At 57.1% G+C, this 10,208-nt stretch overlaps 2 long non-coding RNA genes across 2 annotated transcripts; one reads left to right on the forward strand and one right to left on the reverse strand.

Annotated features, from left to right (window-relative positions):
- Positions 1-7,013: 7,013 nt before the first annotated feature.
- LOC106146619 lies at positions 7,014-7,648 on the reverse strand. The gene is made up of 2 exons (XR_001231147.1): positions 7,558-7,648; positions 7,014-7,270 (listed from the first exon to the last, which is right to left on the reverse strand). It is a non-coding gene; the product is annotated as an uncharacterized LOC106146619 (long non-coding RNA).
- A 490-nt stretch (positions 7,649-8,138) lies between these two features.
- Positions 8,139-8,645, forward strand: LOC106146620. The gene is made up of 2 exons (XR_001231148.1): positions 8,139-8,219; positions 8,361-8,645. It is a non-coding gene; the product is annotated as an uncharacterized LOC106146620 (long non-coding RNA).
- The last annotated feature ends 1,563 nt before the right edge of the window (positions 8,646-10,208 follow it).

Below are 10,208 nucleotides of genomic sequence, written 5' to 3' on the forward strand. Positions count from 1 at the left end.
TCGCCCACTCCTCCAATCCCTCTGTTTCGGGGTCTTGATGCCCCCGTGCTTCTTTGAGCCACGTATATGTGACACCCCCATGTCCTGGTCTCCTCCAGCTATTCGTAGTCCCCTGCCGAGGCTGACGTGAAGGGCCGGCGGAGACATTTCCCGTCTGAAACTCTCTGGGAACGTTGGGACAGAAGATAGCAACTTGCAAGTGCCACCAAGTGTTCAAAGCCCTGACACGGGGCGAGTCACTGTCACCCAGGACAGGAAGCGGGAGGAAGAAGATGCCGGTGAATGCAGGGGCGAGTGGATCTGAGTCGAGCTGGGGACTGGAAGAAGAGGCAGGGGGTGGGCGGGGGGAGGAGCAGGAGGCGGGTGGATCCCAGATCCCAGTGGGCGAGCCCGAGTCCCCCCGTTGTGGGCAGCAGATGGCTCGGGGGCAGGGAGATGGTGAGCTTCCAGCACACTCGACTGGACAGGCCTGGGCGCGGGCTCAGACAGCACAGAGGCCAGCGGCCCGACTCCCCCAGAGTCCCCCAGAACCCCAGAGCACGGGGCCTTGCACGAGTCTCAGAACACAAGCGAGCACTGGAAACGGGGAGCAAGAACATTCTAGAAGCACCCGCAAGGGAGGTGTGAAGTGAGCCTGGCCAGGGCTGGGTGGGGCTCTGAGCAGGGGGTGCAGAGGGGCCCTGCCTAGCACAGCACGGGGAGCCCTGGGTTTGGATTTGGTCTGGAGGGGGCAGCGGTGACAGCCTGGGGCCCATCCACAGGGCTGGCAGTTTTGCAATCTGCAAGGTCAGAGTGGTTTTCAATGGTTGGGAAGAAAATCACAGGAGGGTAAGAGGGGATGACGTTGGAAAACATGTGGAATTCAAATGGCCACGCCCACACGTCGGGCCTGTAGGGACGAGGCCTGGCCTGCGTGTGGCGTGGCCGCTGCGCGGTTTGTGGGGTAGCGTCTGAATCGCCGGGGCCCTGTCGGAGAGCAGGACAGATGGGACCGGGCCCTGGCGAGTGCCCCTGGCCGGAGCGTGGCTGCCACTGCCCGGAAGTCACCTGTCTGGGGGCCGAGACCTCCGGAGTGGACTGGATCCCTGCTGGTCTCACTGCTCCTCCCAGGGTGCGGTCAGTGACCTCAAGGGCACCGTGCCCCCAGGCCTGGCCTCTTTGATGTCCGGGGCCACTGCCTCCTTGCCAGCCCCAGGGCCCTTGGGGTTAGGAATGTCCTCTCCGGCCTGGTGTTTGTGATGGTGCCGGAGCTGCCCTTCTTGTGAGCACTTGGTCCCTGTCACTGGTCTGGCCCAGAATCGAGTATCATCATTTTGTTTTTCCTTTGCTGGGACAGAAGAAACTGCTCACTGAAGAGTTGGTGCCCAGCCTGGTTTTCTGGGCCCTTCTGTCCACCATTGCCCGCCTCCAGGACGTGCGTGGCCCTGGGAACTGTCCCCTGAGGGAAGTGCCCTGCCTGGGGGTCCACAGCTCCCTCCTCAGAGCCCCTGGGCTTCGCTGACCTCTGACCTCAGGGGTAGGCCCAGCAAGAGAGGCTCCAGGAAGGGCCCCAGCGTCCAGCCCCAGCCCTGCAAAGAGCGAAGCCTAAGCTTTCAGAAACTGCAGCCTCAAAGACAGATGAGCACGGGGCTGGCTGACTGCCTGAACGAAGGCCACTGGCGTCAACTGTATCTCTGGGAAAAACCTGGAAAATGAGCTCTCTTTTAAAGCACTGTTTCAAGGCATTTCACAAATTCACCTCTTCACTCACTCATTCATTCAACAAACACCTACTGAGACGCAAGCATCACGCTGGTCAGCAGCTGGCCAGACAGACTGGGCCTAGAGGAGCCCAGTTCAGGTGTGTGGGGCAGACAGAGGCCCAGACAGATAATTAAACGCCAGGCGCAGGAACACAGGGCTGTGGGAGGCCAGGGAGGAGAAGATAGAGGAGGGGAGGGCGCCAAGGCAGGGAGGTTCACAGAGGCCTAAAAATGTGTGGGCTGGGCGGTGGCTCCGTGGAGACTTTCCCAGCCTGCACTGCGACCCGGGGCTCCATCCCCAAAACTGCAAAATGCAAACCAAACCAAGGAAGGCCGTGCATTTTTAATGAAGGAGCTGCATCTTAGTCCACTGGGAGCCAAGCCCTGCAAGGCAGGAGTCTATGCCTGGCCGCAGGTATTGATGAGGCATCTAAAGTACAGAAGCTCTGTTCTAACCCGGGAACACGAGGGCGTGGCTTTCAAAGGCGACACTTCCAGGGACAGCAGCTTCAGGCACAGCTGGATCCAGGCGTTCGTGTGGGCGAGACTGGGCCTGCTCTGGGTCTCTCTTTCTCCTCTGGGTGGGTTTCCGGTCTCTGAGCGAAGAGGCCTCCAGCGCCTCCTAGCTCTCCTCCTGCTCATCAGCAAACAGGGAAACAGCGCCGCCTACTGGGAAGTTCCAGCATAAGCCCCTGTGTTTCCCTTGGTCCTGTAGAGACCACCTGGTGGATTTGCAAGATCTGCAGGAGTGCTGCCCGCTGGGGCGGGAGCTGGCGGCCACATGGCTCGAGGGAAGGAGGGTGGTGTGATTTCCCCAGTGCAAACGCTGCGGTCCGAAGGGCCCAGGTGCGGGGCGGGGATCCAGCCAGGTGTCCTGACTGTCACTCCATGGGGACAGACCCTGGCGGCTGGCTGGGGTGCGAGGGCTGAGGAAGGAGATTGGCTGTGTGAGGGGCGGGGTCTCCTCTGGGCGTTGCAAATGTTCTGGAACTAGATAGGATGGCTACACAACATTGCAGGTGCATTAAATGCCACTGAACTGTTGGCTTTAATGAATGAAAACTTTTTTTTATGGTGCTAGGATTTGGTGCGTGCTAGCTAAGAACTCTACCACCGCGCTACACCCGGATTCACTTTAAAGTGTTGAATTTTATGTCAGCGAATCTTGATAAAATATAATTCCAGCACTCTGGGAGGCTGAGGCGGGAGGGTCCTGAGTTCGAGCTCAGCCTGGGCAATTTAGTGACTTACCAAGACTCTCTCTCAAAATTAAAAATGGAAAGGGCGGGGGCTGGGGATGTAGCTCAGGGTGAAAGCCCAGGGTTCAATCCCCAGTACCTAAAATAACTTGCTGCCGCACAAGGCGGTTCTGGGCGAGGTCATCAGCAGGGCTGCAGCCCGACCCGGGACGCGTCGCCCGGAGGCGGATTCCTGTGTTCACGAGCCTGGTGGAGCGAGGAGCCCTGGGAGGAGCCAGAGACATCTTGTCCAGAGGCTGCACCATTTCTTTTTCTTTTTCTTTTTTTTTGTTTTTTTTTTCCGGTACTGGGAATCGAACTTGCGACCTTGGGCTTGCCAGGCAGGCGCTGTGCCCCTGAGCTAAATCCCCAGCCCCAGCGCGGTTTCCCTCCTGGCTGTGGGCGGCGGGGACAGCGCTGTCCCCACACAGGGCCCAAGCTGCCAATGACTGGGAGGACAGAGTGCTCAGTGCCACCACCACGAGGAAGGCTGGGCTGGGAGGAGCTGGGGGCGCGGGGAGTGTGAGGCAGACGGAAGACTTGTCACACTCTGCTGCCTGAGGGCCGCCTCGGGAAGAGCAGTTGCAACCCAAACACTTCCTGCGCTGCGGGGCAAAGAAGACTTCCGGCTAAGGACTTCCGGTTGCCCGGTTAGGACTTCCGGTTGCCAGTTTAGGACTTCCGGTTGCTAGCTTATGGCTTCCGGGGACTTCTGGCTAAGGACTTCCGGTTGCCCGGTTAGGACTACCGGTTGCCAGTTTAGGACTTCCGGTTGCTAGCTTATGGCTTCCGAGGACTTCTGGTCCATGCAGGCTTTCTCTGGGCTCACCTGGTGAGGACCCTGATGAGGTGGGGTGATGCTGCCAGCTGAGCCATGCCCTCTGCTCTCTGCCTCGGGTCTGGTCCGGGCCCTGGGCCACCTGCTCCCATGCTATGGACCTCTGGGCTGGAATCTCGGCGCGATTTTGCAAGCTACTGTTGGGGAGTCAGAATAACTGCGGCTGGGACCATGCGTGGGGCCCGGTTTTCAGCCCCCAGGCCCCACAGTGGGGCACTCTCGTGGGTCTTGGGTTCCGGCAAAGGCAGAGGCATGGGTCCCAGCCTGGGGGACCAGTGCCTGCCAGCTGAGGGGCTCTGGATGGCACACATCCCTCCTGTGTGTGGCTACCCCTGCAGGGGCCCTGTTCCAAGCCAGCCAGACCCTCAGCTGTGGCCTTCTTTGGAGCGAGGTCTTTGCTGATGTGACCTCCTGGGCGTGGGGGTGCAACTTGCATCTGGTAACTGTGAAGCCAGAGGCAGGGCGGGAGGGATGCAGCCACAGGACAAGGAACAGCTGGGGCCGCTAAGGCAGGAAAGCTCCCCGCCAGCCCTGAGAGGGAGTGTGGGCCTACCAACATGACACTCTGATTTGGCACCCCGTTTGTACTAATTTGTTATGACAGCCTCGTTCTAGGAAGGAAAAACGCCCCATCAAAGGAGAAGTACCCTACAAGCATTTGACACGTAGCACACAGTAGGTGCTCAGTAGTGTACTTTTGCTGGGTGTGGCAGACACCTGTAACCCCAGCCCTGGGAGGGGCTGAGGCAGGACATCGAGGGCCACACAAAGAAGGAGCATCAAGGCAGCCCTGTAACTTTTCAGGGCACCAGGAGGGGATCCACTTTGATGCTGTCTCCCTCTCCTGCAGCGGTGGCTGAGGCCTTGGGGAGGAACCTCACAGCTCACTGCCGTGAATCATGCCAGAGGCTAGCTAATCAATGCCCGCTGACACGCCCCAGGGTGGGGGGGGACGGTGGTGACCTCATGCTGCTGGTCCAGTACTCAGGGCTCCTCCTGGCCCCGCCCAGGGCTTCTGCATCGCCTGGGAGCTGTCCCCACCCGCCCTGCCCACCCCTGGGCTCCCTCCCGGCACAGGCAGCGGGACCAGTGGACCTCGGAGCCAAGGCTTGAGTGGAGGTTTATTATTTGGATGCTTTTGGGGCGAGGCGAACAATTTCCACTTCCCCGAAGGCAGCTGAATCGTAAACCCTGGAATCCTTGCCGCACATCTGCCGCAGCTGCCTGGGGAGAGTGCGTTCCCGGGGCTGGAGTCCCATGCTCGCCTGTCTCTCTCTATAAAAGTAATGGTTTACAGATGGGGAAACTGAGGCCCAGAGGAGCTAAGGACTTGCCGCACACCTCAGAGTCAAAGAGCATCTTGGCTTGAGAGCTGGGACTGGAAGTGAGAGTTCACCTTGGCCAAGTCTGGCTCGGGTTCCTGGGCCAGCGTCCACCTCGTTTGGGCTCTGATGGGAATCTCAGCTCCTCCTGTCCTGTGTACCTTCCAGGGGCGCTGCAGTTGGGCAGCAGGGCTCTGGCCTCTAGAGACAGCTCTATATCCTCTTTTTGCTCTCCCGGGGTGGAACACAGGGCCTTTGCACGTGCTAGACAAGTGTTGTACCCCTAAGCTACACCCTCACTTCCAACAACTCAGTTTTCCTTGCCTTCAGACAACAGCTGAAGTTTGGTTCTTCTGGCTTCCCCTCTGCCCATCTGAACAGCGCCTTCCCCATGCTGTGGATTTTGGTTCTGGAGATGACTGTGAGCATAGATGCACAGGGAATCCATCAGCACTGGAACTTGGACGGTAATATCCAGCCTGACACCCAGCTGCCCGAGGGCACCTCCAGCCCTCTGCTGTCCTCTCCCCGCCAGGAGAAAGTTCCAGGGTTCACTATGGTTGAACCACCTTGGGTCACCGGCCTGAAACCTGGGGTCTGGAATGCGGGCGTGGCTGGCTGGAGCGCCCCAAGCCTCCTGCTTATTTATTTTACCATCATGACTTGAAGCCAATATTTAAACATCACCAAGGCAACAGCCCAAATCTCCCAGCCCTTGGACCCGGTCCAGCCCCACACGGTGGGGACGGGATGAGGGCTGGGGTGGGGGCAGTGACGCAAGTGAGTCACCCGTTCCCCACCCCCCACCTGGGAAAACAGAGACCCAAATGCAAACCCAGCCTGTCTTCCAAGGTGGCGGTTCTTTTCTGGCGGGACCGACCCCTTTGGACTCAAGCAGAACCGAGGGCCACGGGGTCTCTGCTAGGGTTTTACTTTTGCCGTCTTGGCTAGAGTTGTAGGTTTTCCCAACTTTTTATTGAAATTCAACATACGACTCAAGGGAAGTGGACAGAAACCAGCGAGCGCCCGGAACTCTCAGGGGTTGGATGTGTTCCGTGTGTGTGCACCAGAACACGCCCCACATCAGCACAGGGGTGGGGGCTGCACACAGCCGGCCCGCAGGAGTCCCACGCCTTCCCTCGCATCCATGGGACCCGGGGCGAGCGCTCTCCAGAGCTCTCACAGCACAGCCTGTTTTTGTGCTTTATGTAAATGGAATCGCACACTCTGCCCTACATGGGCTGCAGCCAGCGGTGTTCTTAGCTTGGTTCCTCTCCGTCCCCAGCTCAGGGAAGGGACAACAGGCAGGAGCAGAGGTCTCAAAGCCCAGGACATGCGGGGCCCAGCCTCAGCCAATAAAAGGCTTCATTTCTTGTGTACTATGGAGCTCAGGCTCCTGGGTCTGCCCTTCTCAGGTCAGGGACAGAGCCGGAGGTGAGGCAGTGTCTGCCAGGGAGTTGCTGGACCCTAGTCCCTTAGAAGCCCTTGCCTCCACTGGCAGGATGCTGGGGCTCCGGCATCCCCTTTGCTGCTAGCCACTCCTGTTTCCACGGCTCAGTGGTGCAAGGCGGGGTTGTCAGCTGCTGTGGCACAGTATGTCCCTGTGTCCCTGATGGGGCCTGGGCTCCTGCCTGCTGGCCAGCGTCTCTGCGGCCCCCCTGGGCTCTGCAGCATGTGCTGCTGCTGCGCTGATCCTCCTCTTGCCGTCCCTGGCTTGGGGACAGGGTGGCGGCTCTTGGTGCCAGGGAGTCCCATGCCATCATAGTGAAAGGCCAGCTTTTACAACCTCTAGCCCATCGCAGGCTGCTGCTCTTGTAAAAGCAAGAACAACGGCCGCTTGAGCGAATGGAACGGAAGAAACAGCAGCCGCACAAAACACAAGCCCCAGTTTTATTAGTATTAGTATTATTAGATTCAGCACTCACATATTAGTTTTCAGAAAATATAAGCAGGACAAACATGACAAGCCGGGAGTGGTATATAGGTTTTTAACTTTGCATTTTTAAATTTCTGTACCTATTTTGAGGCTGAGCCGGATGTAGTGGTGCCCGTCTGTAATCCCAGCACTTGGAGACTGAGGCGGGAGGATCCCTGTGAGTTCGAGGCCACCTTGAACTACATAGCAAGACCCTGTCTCACGAAAACCAAAAAGAAAAAAATAAAAACAAAAATTTCGAGGCTAGGGGCTGGGGATATAGCTCAGCGGCATAAGCGCCTGCCTGGCAAGCGCAAGGTCCTGAGTTCAATTCCTGGTACCGCAAAAACAAACAAACAAACAAACAAAACCCAAATAAACCCTAGCAATCACTGATCTTTAAAAAAAAAGAAAAAAAGGGCCAGGGATATAGCTTCCACCACCATCTTCGGGTCCTCCCTCACCCTCCATCTCCGAGGCCGCCCTCTGGGCCACCAGCAACCTGTGTCTCCGCTGGCCCCAGACTCATGTCACCAGGCTGTCCGTGCATGTGGCAGCCGGAACATCGGAAGGGGACAGTGGCGAGGGTGGAGTGTGACTTCTGCATGAGCTGCGGTGAGTCCGGGCTTCTTCAGGAACACACAAGCTCGGTGAGGACGACGGAACCTGGAGTGGAGCTGGGATTTCCGCGCTGTCGCCGTCACCGCGACCGTGCTAGGCGTGACACGAGCCTCACTTTCTCTGTCCTCTCCTCCTCCTCTTCTTGATAAGCCTGACTGCATAATTCCTCTAAAGCAAACCATCTGTCTGCCAGCGTTTACAGGCAGTCATAAAGATAGCGAGGACCCAGGGCTTTGCGTGGGGGCGCCACTCGCCTGCTGTCCCCGCAGCAGGGAAGGTGGGGACCCGGAGTGGCCGCCCCCGCGGGTCCGGTCCGACCCGAGCTTGCGTTCAGGGCAGGGCTCTCTGGGAGGCAGGGGGGGCCCCCTTTCCCACAGCTGTGGGGGGACCCTTGGGTCACCTGCCTGTGGCCGGCTGCCTGCTGGACGGGCTGGAGAGGAGGAGCCGGGAAAGGAGGTGCCAGGCGAACGTTCCCAGGGAGTGTTCCCAGCCGCAAGTCCAGGCGAGCCCAGGAAAACAACCGACAACAATGCGAGCGCCTAGGTGACGGGGAAAAAAATCCGAGGCGTCTGTTTGGGAACAGATTGCAGCCTCCCCTTCCAAGGCCTTAGTAATCCAAGCAGCAGTGAGTGTAATATTTACTCGGGAACTATGAAAGGCCGCGTAACAATGTTCTCCTCACAGCTTTCATCATCGGCTTGCTGGGTTCCGAGTGCGTCTGCCACCTAATCATCACCAGCACACTCTCGGCCATCTGGCGGCGGTGCTTGCTGGCGGCTGCCGTGACGCCTTTCCCGGGCCGGGCCGGGTGTCAGCGCCGGGCCTGCAAAGCCGCTGCGGAGAGGATGGCTTGCGCTGGTGCTAGAAAGAAATCGGAGATAGTGTTGCTGGCAAGTCCAATGTCTGGCCCAGACCGCAGGCCAGAGAGAAGATGGAAACGGTGTTTCATAAAACCTTGCTTTGATTTTATATTTTATTATATTTTGTTTTGTTTTGGCCCAGGTTGGCCTCGAGCTCTCAGCAATCCTCCTGCCTCAGCCTCTCGAGCGCTGGGATTACAAGTGTACACCACTACACCCGGTAATTTTGTTCTATTACATTTTAAAAATTTTATTAGCATTTTATTTTTTGGAGAAGAGCAGGACAGCAAATGAGAGGTCATGTGCTCAACCATCCTGGTTAGAGTGGGGCCGAGAGGGTTCCCAGGGTGTGGGGCTTGGTCGCGCTAAGATTCAGGCAAACTGGAGTGAGGTAACCTTTCTGTGCATGGAGTGGGACGGATCCCAGGACTCACACTCAGCATTCACAGTGTGTCCCCAGGAAATCAGGCACCTCACAGGGGTTTATCTATTGCAGGATCAGCTGGGTATGGTGGTGCACGCCTGTAAGCCCATCACCCGGGAGGCTGAGGCAGGAAGATCATTGGGAGTCTGGGCTACATAGTGAGTTCAAAGCCATCTTGGGCTACATAAAAAAAAACACCCAAACCAATCAAATCTATTTCAAGGACAGCCAACGGACAGGGTCCAGTGTGGGTGGCAGATACCAGGGGACTCAGAGAAAACGCTGCTGCCCCTTTCTAGTGTGCTGTGGCCAGGTGGAAGGCAGACAGTGCCAGTCAGCTGATTCTTAAAGGGATTTCCTATGGCCACGTCGGCCCCGGGGCAACCAGCTGGCGGCCTCTGGGTAGCACCGTTTTAGTTCTATAGCTACATGACTGTGGAAGCCCCAGGTGACCAGAAATTCATCCTGGGCTGCCCTTTGAGGCAGAATAAGCAAATCTGTTTGAAATGCTGACTTCAGAGCTGCATTCTGAAAAGGAGTTTGTGCAGAGCTCCCAGGCCGCTCATCGGTTCATTTGCTCTGAGGGTGTAGACTCAATATTGCTGAGATGTCTGTCACAACCTGGACGAGCCCTGAACACATTTTGCTCAGTGAAAGAAGCCAGACACAAGAGGGAACGGGTTGGATGATTCTGTTTATGTGAAATGTCCAGAGTGGGCAAATTCAAGACACAGAGCAGACCAGTGGTTGCCACGGAGACAGGGAGGAGAGACAGGAGGAACTGCAGAGGGCATGGGCTTACTTTGTGGTGTGATGAGTTATCCTGGAAAAAGATAGTGGTCATGGTTCACAGCCTGGCAAGTGTGCTAACTCTCACTGCACGCACACTGCAGAGTGGTGAATTTTGAGCCAGGCGTGGTGGCACAAGCCTGTAATCCCAGCACTTGGGAGGCTGAGGCAGGAGGATACCAAGAGTTTGAGGCCAGTTTGGACTACATAGTGAGATCCTGTCTCAAACAAACAAATAAACATAAAGTGGTGAATTTTGTGGTATGCAAATTATATCTCAATTGAAAATACAGTGATACCTTGGTTCACAAATGCTTGTATTTGCAAACAATTTCGTTTGCAAACAGAAGCATTTGGCAAAATTTTGCTTTTGTTTGCGAACTCTGCTTTGGGTGATGAACACAGCTGTGGCCATCTTTTCCAGAATCATGGAATGAGTTAAGTTTGTGGACTGAGGCA

Source organism: Chinchilla lanigera, unplaced genomic scaffold (assembly GCF_000276665.1).
Source record: "Chinchilla lanigera isolate Chin_1 unplaced genomic scaffold, ChiLan1.0 scaffold00085, whole genome shotgun sequence".
Lineage (NCBI taxonomy): Eukaryota > Metazoa > Chordata > Mammalia > Rodentia > Chinchillidae > Chinchilla > Chinchilla lanigera.